The sequence below is a fragment of the Vidua macroura genome, chromosome 2 (genome assembly GCF_024509145.1).
Source record: "Vidua macroura isolate BioBank_ID:100142 chromosome 2, ASM2450914v1, whole genome shotgun sequence".
Classification (NCBI taxonomy): Eukaryota; Metazoa; Chordata; class Aves; order Passeriformes; family Viduidae; genus Vidua; species Vidua macroura.
Genome location: NC_071572.1, coordinates 56,318,049 through 56,326,500, shown reverse-complemented (window position 1 = coordinate 56,326,500; position 8,452 = coordinate 56,318,049).

The following is an 8,452-nucleotide window of genomic DNA, read 5'->3' as shown; positions in this document are numbered from 1 at the left end:
GATCAAACTCTTCCAAGACCTGGATCACCCCATGTTCTCCTATTCTTCTATGCAGGATGGGTGTTGATTTTATTTTCTCTTCTTTTTTTAATGACCTGGAGAATCTAGATCTAGCACCATCTTACAATATCTGGACGATGCTGTGGTAAATTCTTGACTTGAGCAAGATGGATAGTATAGCAACAGTTTATTGCCTTTTTCCTCTCTGAGGTCATCTATTTTCTGTTTCTGTATAGGATGGATTGACTAACCTGATTGTTTGAGCAATCCTTGTTTCTCAGCAAGGAAGTAAAACAGCAAATCACCTTACTCAGGTTGGAATACTATCTGCAAATTTATGAGTCATGGCAGTCAAGGGGAGCAGGGAGGTTCTCTTTTATTCTGCACAGTTTTCCTTAACATTTTGCTAAGTATGCAGAGATGATTGCCTCAAGAAATACTCTTTCAGTGTAAAATGTCATGTTTTTTTCCTATGTTACTTCCTTTTTAGTAGATAGAATTTATATTTAGACTGGTAGACTGTTTCAGAATTTATTGCATTGAAGTGTTTTATAAGATAAGTGTTCCAGAGATGGAAAAGCAGACAAATATCTATTGAAAGCTACAAGGACATTACCATGATGTCCAGAGATGCAGTTAGAAACGTCAATGCTTAGTTAGAATTGAAACTGGGGAGAGGTGTCAAAACCAACAGGATGCTAGATTATGTCAAAAACAGCATCAGCAGCAGAGATAAAGAAGTCATCATCCTACCCCACTCAGCATTTGTCAGGCTGCATCTGAAATTCTTACTCCACATTTGATCCCTGCTATGCAAAAAAAGCTGCAGACAGGCTGAAGGGGGTCCAGATAAGGGCCACAAAGATGATGAAAGGCCTCAGAAATCTGATGTAAGAAAAGCTGAGAGAACTGGGTTTGTTCAGTCTTGATGAAAGAAGGCTTAGTGGAGACCTTCTCACCATGTTCCAGTATTTCAAGGGTGGCTCCAAAGAATAGAGCAACTCCCTTTTTCACAAGAAGTCACAAAGAAGAGACAAGGGATAATGGAAATAAGTTACTTGTGGGGAGATTCTGATCTCTGGACAGGAGAGTAATTTTTTTCACATTGCAATGCCCAGCCATTGTAACAATCTCCCATGGAAATGGTGGACTCCCAAATGTTGTATACTTTTACAGTTCAGCTGGACCGGTTTCTGGGCCATCTTGTCTAGACTGTGCTTTTGCCAAGGAAATTTAAACCAGGTGGTCCTTGAAGTCCTTTCCAACCTGGTATGTTATGATTGTAAGCTTCTAATGACAATGGCTCATATGAAATGTTGAAAGAAATGAAGCTGTCATGGTTTAAAATGTTATATCCTCTCATGGATAACTAGCTAGATAAAAAATAAGAAAGAGGCACAAGGAAAAAGAAACAAAAAGCAACACCACAAATAAATTTTTTTCCTGGTCCTATTCAGTCTATTCATAAATTATCTGGAAAAGGGAGTAAATAGTAAAGCGATATTGAATGGCTGGAAGATAAAGTATGAGTGGAAATTCAGTATCAAAATAATGAATATGTGGGTAAAAATAATTTATTATATATAAAAAACTGAGACCTGAATTATCTATTATGATTCAGCAAAGAGCTCTTGCTGTCATGGTGAATAGTTCTTTGCAAATGTTAGCTCAGTGCTCACTGGCACTCAGTAAGGCATGCTAAGAATTATTATGAAAAGATTAAAAAACACAAGAGAAAACAGCATTATATCAGTGGATAATCCCACAATGAGCACACATCTACAACTTTCTGTGAAGGTCTATTCAGGCTTCCACTTTCTTAACTTCAACATATATGAAACTTGGGAAGGTAGTTTGGCAAGGATGATAGGAGATATAGAAAATTTTGTTATGGCAAACAATTAAACAGGCAGGGAGTGTGTAGCCCAGAAAACAGAAGACTGAACAGACTTTTGTGATGAAGACTTGTAAAATCATGAATGGTATGAAAGCAATGAATAGCACATGGACTGGGGACAATTATTATTTCATCAAATGAAGTTAACTGACAGGTTTTGAAGAAAGAACAGGAATTATTTTTCTATATAATAAATTATTACACTGTTGAAGTAATTGATACAAGATGTGCATGCCAGAACTCTCAAGGGAGTTAAAAAAGAGTGTCAAAAAAATTAATGCAAGAAAGAGGAGACAGAAATACATTAATCTGAGGAATCCCTTGCTTTCAGAAATGGACATTGTTAGCAGAAGTGATATATCAGACCAAAAATAAACCCAACAATCTATAGTTATCCTAATCTCATGGTTTTTTTCCACTGGTATCTGCTATGTTGCCACTGTGAGACAAAGGCAATTACAAGGCTATTTGGGTTAATCAGCACATACATTCCCATACTTTATAGTCTTAAATGTTCTTTCAATTCTTTCTGACACTGCCTACGTGACAAATCTATCTCTTCGTGACTCAGTGTTTTTGGAGTGGTATCTGTATGTAGTCTCTTCAAAAATGAAACGTATAGCTCTATGACTATAGAGTAAAGGCTTTGTGAGGCATGCAGAGCTTGCAGAAAGAGGTTAATGCATTTTTTCTTGGCTTAGAAAAGACCATTTGTTTTCCTATGTCCTCTACTTCCTTCCACCTACCCTCAGTATCCTGACATGATTTTGAAATATAAATGTTCCCAAGATCTCTGTTTATTTTGAGCTTACAACATTTTCCATTATAGTTTCTTGCCCTATTTATATTATGGACAAACTCACTACTTTAGTATGTAAGAAGTACATTACATGACCTTTAATGATGGCCTTTAAGAGCCATTTCTTCTTTTCTTACAGGCTGATATGTTGAAGTTAATATAAATTTATTTTAGAGGGACAGAGGAATGAGAAAGACCTCTTGGGCCCTGTGGTTACCTTATGGATACCTTAGTATCCAGTCCTATCTCTGCTTCTGTCCTACAGCCGGAGCATAGAACAATGTTACAGGTAGCCTTGTCTCTAATCCCATCTCTGGCCTCGAATCTAGCTGGTCCAGATTAGTCATCCTGGGTGGACCCTAGATGTGACTGCTTACATTGATTGTCTGTCTCTGTGGATGGCCCCTGTTGCTGTCCCCAGTGATGCCCTGCCCAGATCCTGCCATTCTGCACCTATCAGCGAAGGCAACATACAGCCTGTGCTGGGGAAACCTGGGAACCATGGGCTCTCAGCTCATCCTCCCTTGGAGACCAGCCCCACTCAAGCTGCTTCCTGAAACTTCAGTTCAGTAAGATGACAATTTATCTCTCCAAAATCCTTTAAATATATAGATATATATTCATATATGAGTTTGAAGTTCAGTGCTTCTAACATTCTATAGTCTTAATACTCACTACTTTGGATTTCATGTGAACAGACTTTCATCTTGTTCAGAGTTCTGCTTGAAAGAATCCCACTTACCCCATGAGACTTGTTTATTTAACAGCAATATTAACCCAGAATATTTAAGTTTAATCATTACTTTCATAAACTCACCCTCTAGAAATGCAGAATACAATACTTTCTTTTCTGCCTTTTCTGTTTAGTTTATGGACACCCAGGTCTGAGAATGTATATGGAGAAGAAGAAGTATGATCTTTAAATGACCTTTCAGATTTTACCACAAACTAGAGCTGTAAGATAATATGAAACCTTAGTTTATAAAACTTATTTAGAAAATGGTAATAAACTGCATAAAGATTTCAGAGAGGTGATTGATATGGGCCAGAAGTAACTAACCTTCTTTGAGCATTAGAAGTAAAGGACAATTAACAAATCTGTAAAGAAAGGGATTGCATAAACACAAAGCTCAAAGACAAATGAAAAAAAAAAAAAAAAAAAAAAAAAAAAAAAAAAAAAAAAGAAAAAAAGAGGGGAGTAAATTCTACCAAGACTTTAAGAGTGGCAAAAAATATATTTATATGGAAAAAAGGGAAACCAGAAAGGAAGTTTGAAGTAGAACAAAATTCATAGAATTAAGGAAGAGACATTTTTTTCCTAAGGAGTGTAATGACCCCTATATAGTATACTATATTTAACAACACATAAATCTAGAATGTGTCTTTATTTAAAAATTCTGCAACACTTTTTTCTATGCGAGCTACAGTATAGTTAAAAGTCCTTTCTGTTCACATAATTTACCTCTGACCACATCTGCCTTTCCATCTTCCCTTTTTTCCCCTTTCCTTCCCCATTTTTGTACCCTTTCTCATAGATAGTTTCCTGCAATTTTATATTTCTGGTTTATATTTATTGATTAGCAATATGGAAAGTATTGTTGTGAATATATGTGAATTTCAGTATTTTCAAAATAGAAAAAACCCAAGCAGTTCAATTAAATTATTTTCCTTTTTATGTAAATAATCATATAATCAAAGACTTGAGAGTAATCAGGCAAAGAAAAAAATGCTAAAGAAAGAAGAAATTTTTCTAGTTATATAACATATATGGTTAGAGAATTTTATTTTACATTATACAGTTCAATTTAGAATTTACAAGCTCTTTTTTAACGGAATTGTTTAAATGTCAGAAAGAGCATATTAACAATAGCGAATAAAGAGTGCAAAGAGTGCAAAGCCAGAACATACACAGCAAACACAGAGAAAGGACTCTTGAATTATTAAAAAGAAGAAAAGCAAGAGGGTAAGTTAATTTATGTCATAGCCAGGTCACTGTTCTAATCATGATTTCAATCCCATGTAACACTATCTCTTACTTTATTGACGTGGTAATTGTTTCTGTTCATGCCACAGAGAGAACAATAATGCCCAGTTAGAAAGGTGAGCAGTCTAGAAGCAATGCTAACTATATGCTGTCCACACAATTAAATAATTAAATGTAATTTCAGATACTCCAGTTTCCAGAATGGTTTGGTTAGAGGTGAGACAATATTAACTGCTCTGCAAAATCAGAAGAGAAGGAAATTTTCCACTTTGGAGCAATAATAGGCAAAGTTGCTTTTATTCTTTTTACTCTTACTGTACTTTCAAAAAAAAAAAAAAAAAACCCACCAGAAAACTAAAAAAAAACCCAAACCACTGTTCAGATGTCAGATATATTACATTTGCTCTAAAACTAATGGTGCATTTCTTAATAAAAGCTGTCTTTTTAGACATCTTGCAAATAAGCAGTAAATTAGACATGAATACTGGTTTGTCCTGGAGTAATTTGCAAGTGTTAACAGAAAAGCTGAAGTATGGTGAGTGCTAAAATTACACAGTAAAATATACTAAGGAACATTTTTCTGTCCCAAGGTGTACATTTTATTTCCTGCTAGTGAGAGGAATGTAATGTTCTTGTCATTGCCATTGTGAAAGTTTTTGATGGGACAAGTAACAACAGCACTCCATTTATTTTCATTGCTGTCTATAAATATATAGTATGATTGCTGGAAGTACACTGATGGAAATGATAATAATTATTCGATTTGAGAAGCACTTTTCTCACCATGCTCTTCAGCACTAGTTATATAATGCAATAATTATGACTTTAATGTCTCTTTGTGATAAGAGACAAGTTGACAGATTTTGTGTGTGATGGAACACCTTCCAGAATTACATTGCCTCCTATCTAAATCTAAGGCCTAGTTCAAAAAAATGAAATTTTTGAGATGAATGCAATTGTTACTAAAATATTGTTTTAAAGACAGAAAAATTCCATGTTTATACTATTTGCTAACTGATACAATTATTTTAGAATAATATTTTACATATATGCAGAGCTGTGCAGGGAAATATTTTCCTTCACAAAGACACATCAGTGAATGAACCATCTGTGTTTCTATCACCCTTAGTCCTGTCCACACAAACACACCTTTCTGTGTTTTGTGTTATCATTTTCTTCTCTCAGAAGGATAAGGTAAGTTATCAGTAATTTATTCAGGACACAACAACAAATTATGAGCAGAATTAGGATTACAATGAAATCTTTCCTCATCCTTTTTGAAACATCAGACTATGTTTTTTTGTTCTCATTCTTCACAAGATATAGTCAGAAACCAGATTTGAAAATGAATTTACGTGCATATCATGCTAAGTGTATCATTCAATATCGAACTAAATATTTTTAAAATTATGAAAAATGACTTGAGGCATGCACTGTAAACCAGAGACAACATTTATTTCAGCAAGATTTGTTCATGAGCAAAGTATTCCTAGAACCACTGATTTCTCTGTGGATTTTTTCACTCTGGTGTTTGGGTTTTTGGTATAGTTTGGGGTTTTGTTTGTTTGTTTGTTTTGTTTTGTTTTTTTGAGTTTTGTTTTTTTTTTGTTTTGTTGTTGTTGTTGTTTGGTTCAGTTTGGTTGTATTTGTGTATATGGAAACCTAATAATAAATTTAATCATCTAATAATCAAAATAAATCTCAGGACATGGTGATGAATATCCACTAGGAAAATTTTAGTAATGAGATTTTTTTTTTCTCAGAAAATAGCATTTTCCCCAAACCAGGGCTTTTGCTGTGATTAATTGGTCTTAATGAAACACTCTGTGAAAGGTTTTGCAAATCTTGGATAGAATATCTGTGAAGGAAGAGACAAGTGATACCCCAGAATAATAAGTGACCAGATAGTAAGGATATTTAACTAATGTAGAAGACCTGGATTAATTTCCTTCCCTAAGGGATTTAATACTTTCATACTTTATGTGTCCTATCAATTTAGTTATTCAGAAAACAGAGTCACAGTGCAATGTATCTTTGCCACGCAGGAATTTTTCTAAAATTCAAAACGCTCTGGTGAATTGGAAACAGTATTTCCTTCTCACTCCTCCCTGTGAGGAATGAAGGTAAATTTTCTTAGAAGATTAAAAGTGACAGTAGACCATATTCTGATGGATTTAATATGTATTTTAAAACACAGAGGAATTTTAAAATTAAATCTGATCATATGAAACTTCTGCCAAGGAACCGATCATGCAGTGTTTTTTTTGTGTAAATCACATATTTGTGCCTTGGCCTTAAAAAACAAGAGAAAGAAGAAATCTCATTTTATCTTGTTGTGAGTCGTAGATAACTTTAGAATAAAACCTGTATGTTCCTGAAATCCTATAACTTGGGTGAGATATGTTATTTTTATAACCTTAAGTATATTTAATCAAAATAAATTGATGGTTGCAGGTAGCATCACTACACTCCATCAATGTAATGAGGTCATGGTTGAACTTAATTAATTTTACATGGATATACTGTTTCCTTTGAAACTTCTGGTTCTACTAGTGAGTAAAAATAGAATTGATAGATGCAAACTTTCATAATGGGCTAAGCAATAAAGTTCAGTTGTAAATTGATCCCTTAGAGAGAAATTAAATTTTTAATTCTTAGACAAGTAGCAAGATTTACTAAAAGCCCCACCCAAAATAAAAAAAAATCACCTTGACTAATAACCCCAGGATAAAACCTTTAAAGATGAAGAATTTGCCTGAATTTCTGAAGTTTTAATCCACTGAGTAGAAGGTTTCATTCCCTCTGTATGAGATTAGTTTATTGAAAATGGAAGGCTTTGGTATACCCTAGTTCAGTATGTCAGTTCCACACTGATTTCATTGAAGTCAGTAGGAATTTTGTTGTCTCCTTTGTTTGGGCTCCTTTGTCATTGCAGTTGCAAAACATTCAACAAGCAAAGAATAAGAAAAAGAAATGCTCTAAATATGTAGAAAAAACAAAGGGATTTGGGAATAGGATTCAGACTCTAATTGTAGAGATCTCACCTGAGTTAGGGAAAGTTATTTGCTATAGAGGGAACCCTCTTGCCGAGTTCCCTCTATAGCAAATAGAAACACACAGACAATTTGAACCAGTGATTTGACTGACCTATTCTTGGCATCTTCTTCATCAGGTGAACTGCATCCTATATGTGCCTTCATTTTATGTGCTCTTCATTTTAACTATACTGGAATCTAGACTGCTGTAGATGTTGCCTTGGTGAAAAAATTTTGGGGAGCTCTCCAGTCAGAAGAGAGCTACCTGGTTGCTTTTGGAGATGATCATTGGACCGCAATGTTTTAACTTGCAATTTTGGATTTAGAGTTGTACGTCTCTAAATCTAGCTAGCATCACGTCCCTCAGCTGAATGAAACTCCTGTTAGAATTTTGCCTAACTCAGAGGTTCTGAGCAGATGATTTAGAACTAGAGTATGGCTAGACAGGAATGGATTTTTCTATCACCCTTAGTCCTGTCCAACTTTTAGATTAATTCACTTCTAATTAGACTTAAATAGAGGTTAGAGTGAATGGACTGGCTGTAAGTCATCTGACTGCTAATGGCTTACAGAAGAAAAGTACTGCTAAGGGTAAGATTCAAAACTTAATTTTCTCTAAAGCTTTTATAATATTATCTCCTCTTTGTAATGCCTTATCTTGCACCTTCATTTTTCTCCATTGTATTCCTGCCTCTACTGGTTCAGTAATTGAAGAATGTCATTATCCCATGCCAGAG